The following is an 8,084-nucleotide window of genomic DNA, read 5'->3' as shown; positions in this document are numbered from 1 at the left end:
CAGCTGTGCGGCATGGCAGGAGCAGGCAAAAGATTCAACCCCAACTCAGTGAGCTGAAGGGAAAGAATGGAGTAGCCCATGTGCTTCATCTGTCTGCTGGACAGTGTAAGGGTGACTACACGGGGATGAAGAGGTGACAGGCTGCTGAAAGGACAGGAATTCTCCCCTTTTATCCCTTTGCAGAGAAGGGTGATCAGTCCAATCTGCAATCCGTTTTTTGGTAAAAAAAACCCCCAAACACTGCTGTCAGGCTGTCTGCTGAGACCAATCAGAAAGAGGACAGAGCTCTATGACCTTCAGGCAGAGAGTGTTGTTATCATTACAGTTCTTGTGGTTACTGCTGTTACTTAGTTGTTTTGCCTTATTTAGCCTTTGAGAGCATCCCCTGCCCTGGCTGGCTGTGGCCGCTGTTTGATGGATGAAGAGCAGAATTAGGCCGCGGCAGATGGCTGTGGACGGAGTTGGGATAGGAGCGGGACAGAGCCCCGGCAGGACTTGCTTCCAACCCGGCTGTTTCAGAGGGGGGGGGAGGGACTCGGCGGGAAGGATGCGCGGGGGGAACCAGCTCGGGGACGGCGCCGGGGCAGCGGCTGTGCACTGCGCATCGGCGGAGGCTCGGGCCGAGCCGCTCTCCTGCCGCTCCCGCACCTCTGCCTTGCTGGCTGCTCACTCCCGTCGCGATGCTGGGTTTTCTTCAGTCGGGGACGATCCCACTGCGGTGCCGCCGGGGCACGTCTGCCCGACGGGGGACGAGCGCTCCGGAGGCCCGCGGCGGGAGCGCGGTGCCTCCGCCAGCACCAGGGACAGCGCCGGCAGCAGCGCCGCCGCTCCTTTGTTCCCCCGCCGCCGAGGCCCCGCGGAACAAAGACTTCCGCCGCCGGCGGCGCGGGGACCCCGGCCTCTCCCCTCCCCGCCCCCGCACCCTCCCCGCACCCGCCGGCTTGGCCCGGCCACGGCCGTCGCTTCCCCCGGAGCCGCGTCCCCGGTGTGCCGGCCGCGCACGCCCTGCCCGGCGCGCGTCGCGCTGCCACCGCCGCCCGCCGCCCTCCCCCGCGCGTAAGCTGCCCCGCGCACCCCACGCCGCCGCCGCCCCCCATTGCGCTCCGCGCCCGCCAGCCGCTGCCTTGCGCCTCGCCCCGCCGCCCGGGCCAGCGCACAAAGCCCGCACGCCGCTCCGCCGCCCGCCGGCACCGCTCCGCCGCTCTCCCCACACCGAGCCCACACGCTGCGCCCCCTCCCCGCCTGTCCCTCGCAACCTCCGCACGCTCCTCTGGGCGCACCCATCCAAGCTGCCTCTCCGCACACGGCTCTGCTGCAGTGCCCCCGCGGCACCTCGGGCACCCCCGCCCCGGCACCAGCTCCGCACATGGCTCTGCCGCTGCCCCCCGCGCACCGCGCCGTGACCCGGGCTCGCGTTCCTCGCTTCTAGAGGAGCCCCGCAAGAGGAGGAGCCATTATCGAGCGGGCACTCCTAGCCACCGGCTGAGCGATGCGCAAAGAACAATCCTCGCGATGATAATATTAGAAAATATATTTATTTCCCATTAATCGACTTTACATGGTTCAGCCCAAGAAAGCGAGAGGTCGAGTCACCACTGCCTTGAAAAACCACCGCGGCTCCCGCACCGCTCCAGTAGCCCCCCACGGCCCCGTTACCTGCTGCTGACAGCTGCCCCCGCGGGCCCGTCCCGTGGCAGTGGCATCTCCTTTCCACCGGGCTGAGCCAATCAGTCCACCAGTCCTAGTTAGTCTCGGTTTCCGTAGGTGAGTACAGGTTGTCGAGATCTTTATTGCTTTCTCTCTCCTTTTCTCTCTTTCTTTCTTTTTTCTTTCTTTCTTTTTTTTTAAAGCTCATTGCGATTATTTTTGTTACTAACATTATTGTTATGGTATGCTCAAGCGAGATCTTTCATGCTGCTTTGAGGATCCGCTCTTGGCATTCACCGCGTGCCTTAATTGTATGACATTAAATCAAGGTCCGCTGTGAACACGGAGAGTCAGAGCCTTAGAGCGCTCTCTCTCGCTCTCTCTCTCTCTCTCTCTCAGCAGAACAGCAACTGATCCCCGAAAAAAAAACCCGGTAATTTCCCTCCGCCCTAGTCCCATTCTGGCCCAGGCTGCATATAACTCACGCTCGAGTTTTCTTACTAGCCAGTCTGTTGTTTGCAATGCTCAGGAAGTTGTTAAATATGCATTTAATCGATTGAAAAAGAAAAAAAAAGAAAAAAAAAGATAATAATATAAGCGCGTGCCTATTGCACAATTCCAGACGACTGCTTTAATTTCACCAGCGTCTTCGAGGGATTTTAAACACAGGAGCTGACTCTCCCCGGCTCGACGTCTGTCATTTGGCATCCCTGGCCGGGAGGGATGACCATGTCTTTCCGGCTGTCTCGGTCCGCCTGGTCCTGCGGCTCCCCCGGAGCACGGGCGGGGGGAGCCCTCACCCCCAGAGCATCCCCGCTCCCCTCGGCCAGGGGGAGGGCGGGTGGGGGGGCAACAGGGGATCTTTCGGCGATGAAAAATGAAAGGGCAGGATGTGTCATCTTTCTTTGTAAAGCAGAAAAAAATTTGACTCACTCGCACCTGCCCCTTTCCCGGGAGGGTCTGGGCAGCCCATCTGGCTTGCCTACACTGAACTGGCGAGTGAGGAAATGAGGGGTGAAGTCATTACAATAATTTTAAAAAAATCAGCCTAAGCTTTTATTATTATTATTATTACGCTTTTTGCCATCTTTCACGGCTGAGGATCGGGACCATTCATTCCTTTTCGGTGCCGACGGCGCGCCGGGAGGAGCGGAGCGGCCGGGCACCTTGCATCACCCTGCGGGCTCCAGCACGGCCGGACCCCAGGAACCGGGCAGCTGACCTCGACTGCTTCCTCGGCGCCAGGGCCCGCGAGAGAGAGAGGAGGCGAAGCGGGATGTGCTGCGGCTGCAGGCGGCGGCGGGCGGGATCCTGCGGCGAGCTGGGCTTCCCAGAGACTTTTCCTGTAGCTTGCCGGGGCATCCGGGGGCAAACTGAGAAGGCGGCTCCGGGCCCCCTCGGCACCGTAGCTCCTGCGTGCGGCCGCCTGGAAAACAGACAAAGCGAGAGCGTTAGAGATGCAGGCGGGGAGGAAAGGAAAGGCAGGCGGGGAGGGAAGGGCGCCGGGAGCCCGCACGCCGCGCGGTTGCCAATGACAAAAGGGAGAGAGGGGGGAGTCAGAGCAGGAGAAGGGCGGGGAGGGAAAGGGGAAGGGGAGGAAGAGAAGGGAAGGGGGGCCACACGGACTGTCGCGAAGCTGGGGTCGGCCAGACCCGAGCCTGTGGGGCTGCTTGATCCGCGGCCGAGGACGAGCAAGGCGGAACGCCCATCACCGCAGCGCTAGGGCGAGCGGGCATCTGGGTCCCTGCAGCGCGGTGGGAACGGGCCAGCCGCGGGGAACCGCAGAGAGCAACCTCCCTGCCCACCGCTGCAAAAATCCCCCCAGAGCAAGCACAGAGGAAAGCTTAAAAATATAGAAGAAAAGAAAATAATAAAATTAAGGGACTGTGAAGGGGGTGGGGAACAGCAGTTCCCCCTTCTTTTTCGTCTTGAGGACAATACTAGAGCAAAGAATCATAGGGAGAAATCCAAGCATCCAAATAAAAATAAGAAATAGGAACCCACTCCAAATACCAAAAAAGAGAATCACAATCAAAAAGGAAATGGTCAAACCTGCCGAGGGCTGGCGGCTCCTCCACCCAGTCGGAGCCGGGGAGCTCAGGAGAGGAGAGCCCCTCTAGCTGCTTTCGGGGGATAGGAAGCCGTCCGGTCTCTCCCCCTCGCTTGCTGCTCCAGAATTAGGGATTAATGCCTCTCCAGCCAAACAAATAAGGCATCTGCCTTCAGTACAAGAGGATTACACGGGGTTGCTGACGTCACCAGCCAGGCAGATGTTGGCTCCCAAAGTCCCGATCATCTCCCGTGTCCTTGAAACCCGGCACAATCCCAGACCCGCGCCGCCCGGCCGGGTCCCCGCAAGGTCGAGGGGGACCTGGTCGGAGGGGACCCCGCCGAGCCGCTCTCTCCCAAAACGTCCTCACGCATCATCGGGAGAGAAAGGTGTGAAAAACCGAGCCCGGCAGAAAGTTCAACCCTCCCCCTTCCCTCCGGGTCCTCTCCCTCCACCCCCCCCGCCCTCCCCCACCTCCCCAACCTCAATGTCACATGAATCTGTACAGTCATAGCGAGGAAGAGGAGCCTGATCCCCGGCTCACCCGGAGTCCACCCTCCCCGCACGGCAGCGCCGAGCCCCCCTCACTGCGGCACCGCCGCGCCCCGGCCCCGCGCCGCCCCAGCCGCCCTCCCGCCCGCCCGGAGCCCGGAGCCCGGAGCCCAGCCCCGGGCCGCAGCCGGGCCGGGCCGCGCCGTGCCCCGCGGCTTTGTTCCCGCCGTGCCTGTCCCGGAGCGGCTCGCTGGCCGTGCGGGGACAGCCCTCCCTCTCCCTCCCCGTCCCGCGGTGCCTCTGCGGCAGGCAGGCCCCGGCGGGCGGCAGCGAGCCGAGCAGAGCCCGGCCGAGCCGAGCCGAGCCGGGCCGGGCGCGCAGGGAGCGCTGAGGCGGCTCAAGGCCTCCCCTCGCCCTGCGGGGCCGGCGGCAGGCGCTGGAGTAGGGTTCTCCTGGCTAAAGGACTTGGAGGGTGCGTTTCTGCAGTTCTTAGGTGGAGGCAGAGCGGCTTGTCGTTCCCGTGGCTCAGCCCCGAGTTTGCTGGAGCTGTAGGGTGGGTTGGAAGTGCCGCAAAGTACATCTGAAAGGGGAATCCAATTAGAAGCGCGATCAAAATAAAAAAAGAAATTTGCCTGAGAACCACGTCTGTTGCTTTTGCTGTGGCATAAAGTCCATGACTCATCATCACTACTCCCTTTGCATCAAACAATGGTTTCAATCATTTCGGTACTGCAGAAAGGCAAACTAGACGATGTGACATAACGGAGCAGGATGAAGAAGAAGGAATCGCCAGTATCTAGGCTCCTGTTGGGTTGATGTTGTTGTTGTTCAAAGGAGCTGTTTTATAGATCTGTTCCATATTATCCTTGTCTGTCAAAGTGGCATTTAATTTTTCCAATTGTGGAACTTGGTCACTGATAAAATCAATTTAATTTACACCACTGTCATTCAGCCGATCCGAGCAGTAGATTTATTTTTGGCTCGGAGTTGAAGGGAAAAAGCAATCGTATGCAGAATGGAGAGATCCTTTTACTTCTTTTGCGAGCAGTAAGAAGAGAAACCACTGGCATGGCATTTTAGCAGAGCTTGCTCTCCTGCAGGAGAAATATAAACGCAGTTTCTCAAGTCTTTTGCCTAGAATCTTGAGCAGGCACATGAGAGGGATAACAAGAAAGACAGAGCAGCTCGCGGCCCCGGCGTTCCGTGGGGGCCGACAGCCTGCTCTCTGCCCTTTCCCGGGGTGACACCAGCCGGCTCCATCCTCGCCCGGTCCCTGTCCATGGTCCTGACCCGCCGGCGGCAGCGGGCGCTGCTCCTGCGGCCGAGCCGTGGCCCTGCGCGCCCCTCCGCGCCAGCGCGGCCCGCCGCCGCCGCGGGGCCGGGGAGCCTGCCACCCCTCCGCGGCAGCTCCATCAACACCTCTGCTTTGCTCTTGTTGTTGTTGTTATTATTAATACCATTTTTTTTTCAAATTCAGCACCTTGGAAGGAGGTGGCGGTGGCAGTGAGGATTTACCTTTCTTGGGCTTTATTTGTTAGCTCTCCTTTTCCAAAGAGCTTTTAATCACTGGGGCCTGGGCAAACCCGCATTCTAATGTAAAGTGGTTAATATCGGACAACAGTCTTTAAACCTCGGATTCTCATTTGTTTCCTTAAATGGATTAACGTGCAAATTCAGACGCAGTTTTTAGTAACCGGTACCTACCTACGGGATGACCTGACGAGAACTGACAACATTGGAAACTAATTTTTTTTTCATTAGAAGTTGTAGCGGGAATTACTTGCACACGATAGTTAAATATCCTCTAAGATATCACTTTGCACATATATATGGCCTCTTTCTGGTCCTAAAAGAAAGATCTTGCTACCTAGCTCCATGCATGCGCAGAGATACACTCTCTCTCACGTACACATACATGTATATATACATAAACTTTAAATAATTTAGTGGAAAAGTCAGGCGTCGCCGTTGACAAGTCTTTTCTCAGATCACACACACACACACACACACACACACACACACACACACACACACAATTGGCTAACGCTGTTCCTTAGCATTTAAAAGCAAGGACAGGTCTCGAAATATTATGTCTTCAGTCCCCTTCTTTCTCTCATAACCTGCTCCCCCGAGTTGAGAAAGTCGGGCAAAGAGCCGCTGAAATAGCCCCTACGCTGCAAGAGGCTCTGAATGCGGCAGCTTTAGAAATTGTGCACTAGCCCTGCAAAGAGAAATGTGTGGGCTCTCTAGAATGTGATGTGCTACCGGCTGGGGAAAAGGCAGAGCTGAAGCCATTCACACTTCGTAGGCTGGGAGATTTCTTTCAAAAGAGCCCTGAAGTATTTAGGATTTGGGGGGAAACCCTTGTACCGGAAGAAAATGGCCTAAACACAATAGGACTCGCCATTTTCTCCTTCCAAAGCACAAAGCAGCTCCGCGGCTTCAGCACCACACAAAGAAAGCCCGGACCCTCTGAATTCTCTTACATTTTCCCCCACGATTTCAAAAGCCTTGCCCTCTATCCGATCCGCTTTCCCAGGAGCGCTCTCACAGAAATAAAGAAAGAAAGGAGGAAAGGGAGGGGGAGAGAGGCGACTAGGCTAGGCGCGAGAGAAACAGTTTTGGTCTTAGTTTATTTTAAGCAAATCCTGCCACGGAAAAGTAACACCATCACATGTACACTTGAGAAGGGTGTCTGGGGGGGGGGGGGGGGAGGGGGTTGGAATCCCGAAAAACCAAACAGCTGGAAAGCTGTTTTGACCACCGCATTCCTTCGAGCTGGACGGACTCAAGTTGCACTACAGAGACCCAAGCAGACCACGCTGCCTGGGGATGTGAATGTACACACACAGGCGTGCACATTCCTGGGCGAAAAAAAAAAAAAAAAAAAGAAATTCAAACCATCCAAGCCCACAAAGTGGTGCTGAGAAAAGCCCTCTGTCCCTCTCACTGCCGGCACCGGGCGCTCCTCCGCGCCCGCGGAGCCCCGCACCCCCGGCTGCTGCCCTGCTTCCGCACCGCGCTCTGCCCAGCCGCCCGCCCCTCTCCCTCTCCCGATTTTATTTTCTTATTTTAGCAAACCGGCAGAAGACTGAAAAAGAGGGGATGGCATATTTAAGGCAAAAAAAAGAAAAAAAAAAAAAGAGAGAAAACAAAGAATCAAAACAAACCCCAGCAACCCCAACCTAATCAACAGCATGTCACTATCGCCCTGAAATGCAGCAAGAGACTTTGTACTTACAGGCAGCGCTAAAGTGAGTAATCCTCATCCCAGCGTGGTTGGGTTTGTTAGGGTTTTCTTTCCCTCTTTTTTTTTTTTTTTGTCTTGTTGTATTTAAGTACTTTTTTTTTGTTCCCGTCGTCCATGGCTCGGAGTGGATTCAAGCAAAAGCGGTCGGTTAGCAGGAATAAAAATAGAAGTGATTTCATTGTGTAAATGCAGCTAAGACACAAGAAGCCGTGTTTCTCCTAATACTTTCGGCTTGGGAACCAGCAGCTCTCAGCTCAGGAAAGCAGGACTCTGTGAATCTCCCCCTCCTCTCTCTCTCTTCCTCTCTCTGTCACACACACACATACACGAATACGCACACACACACACACACATACACACTTACTTTTCTTCTTCTTCTTGCTTTTTTTTTTTTTTTTCAAAAGAGGGCAGGCCATTCCCTGAATCCCAATGAGTTAAGTCAGTCACTTTCCTTCACATGCATCACAGCCTCCTTAGAGCTGCAGGCACAAAAGAGCATTTAGCTGCCTCCAATTTGTGTAGAAGGCCTGGCCTTATTCTTATTTATTTATTTATTTTTAAAACATGTTTAAATAGTGTATTTCGCCTAGTATAAAAATACCACGTCCCCAGCTTTGACGACTGAACCACTAATTGTAACCTTTT

General features: G+C 56.0%; 1 long non-coding RNA gene across 3 annotated transcripts; it reads right to left on the bottom strand.

The window, feature by feature from the left end:
- Window positions 1-1,516: 1,516 nt before the first annotated feature.
- On the bottom strand, window positions 1,517-7,786 carry LOC115901483. 3 transcript variants are annotated; one of them, XR_004060548.1, is made up of 2 exons: window positions 7,431-7,786; window positions 1,517-3,073 (listed from the first exon to the last, which is right to left on the bottom strand). It is a non-coding gene; the product is annotated as an uncharacterized LOC115901483 (long non-coding RNA). The 3 variants fall into 3 exon arrangements; XR_004060549.1 differs by lacking the exon at window positions 7,431-7,786 and adding an exon at window positions 3,700-4,134; XR_004060550.1 differs by lacking the exon at window positions 1,517-3,073 and adding an exon at window positions 4,606-5,283.
- Between the last annotated feature and the right edge of the window lie 298 nt (window positions 7,787-8,084).

Source organism: Camarhynchus parvulus, chromosome 2 (assembly GCF_901933205.1).
Source record: "Camarhynchus parvulus chromosome 2, STF_HiC, whole genome shotgun sequence".
NCBI classification, from domain to species: Eukaryota; Metazoa; Chordata; class Aves; order Passeriformes; family Thraupidae; genus Camarhynchus; species Camarhynchus parvulus.
Note: the sequence above shows the minus strand (reverse complement) of the source record. Positions and strands in the feature narration are given on the sequence as shown.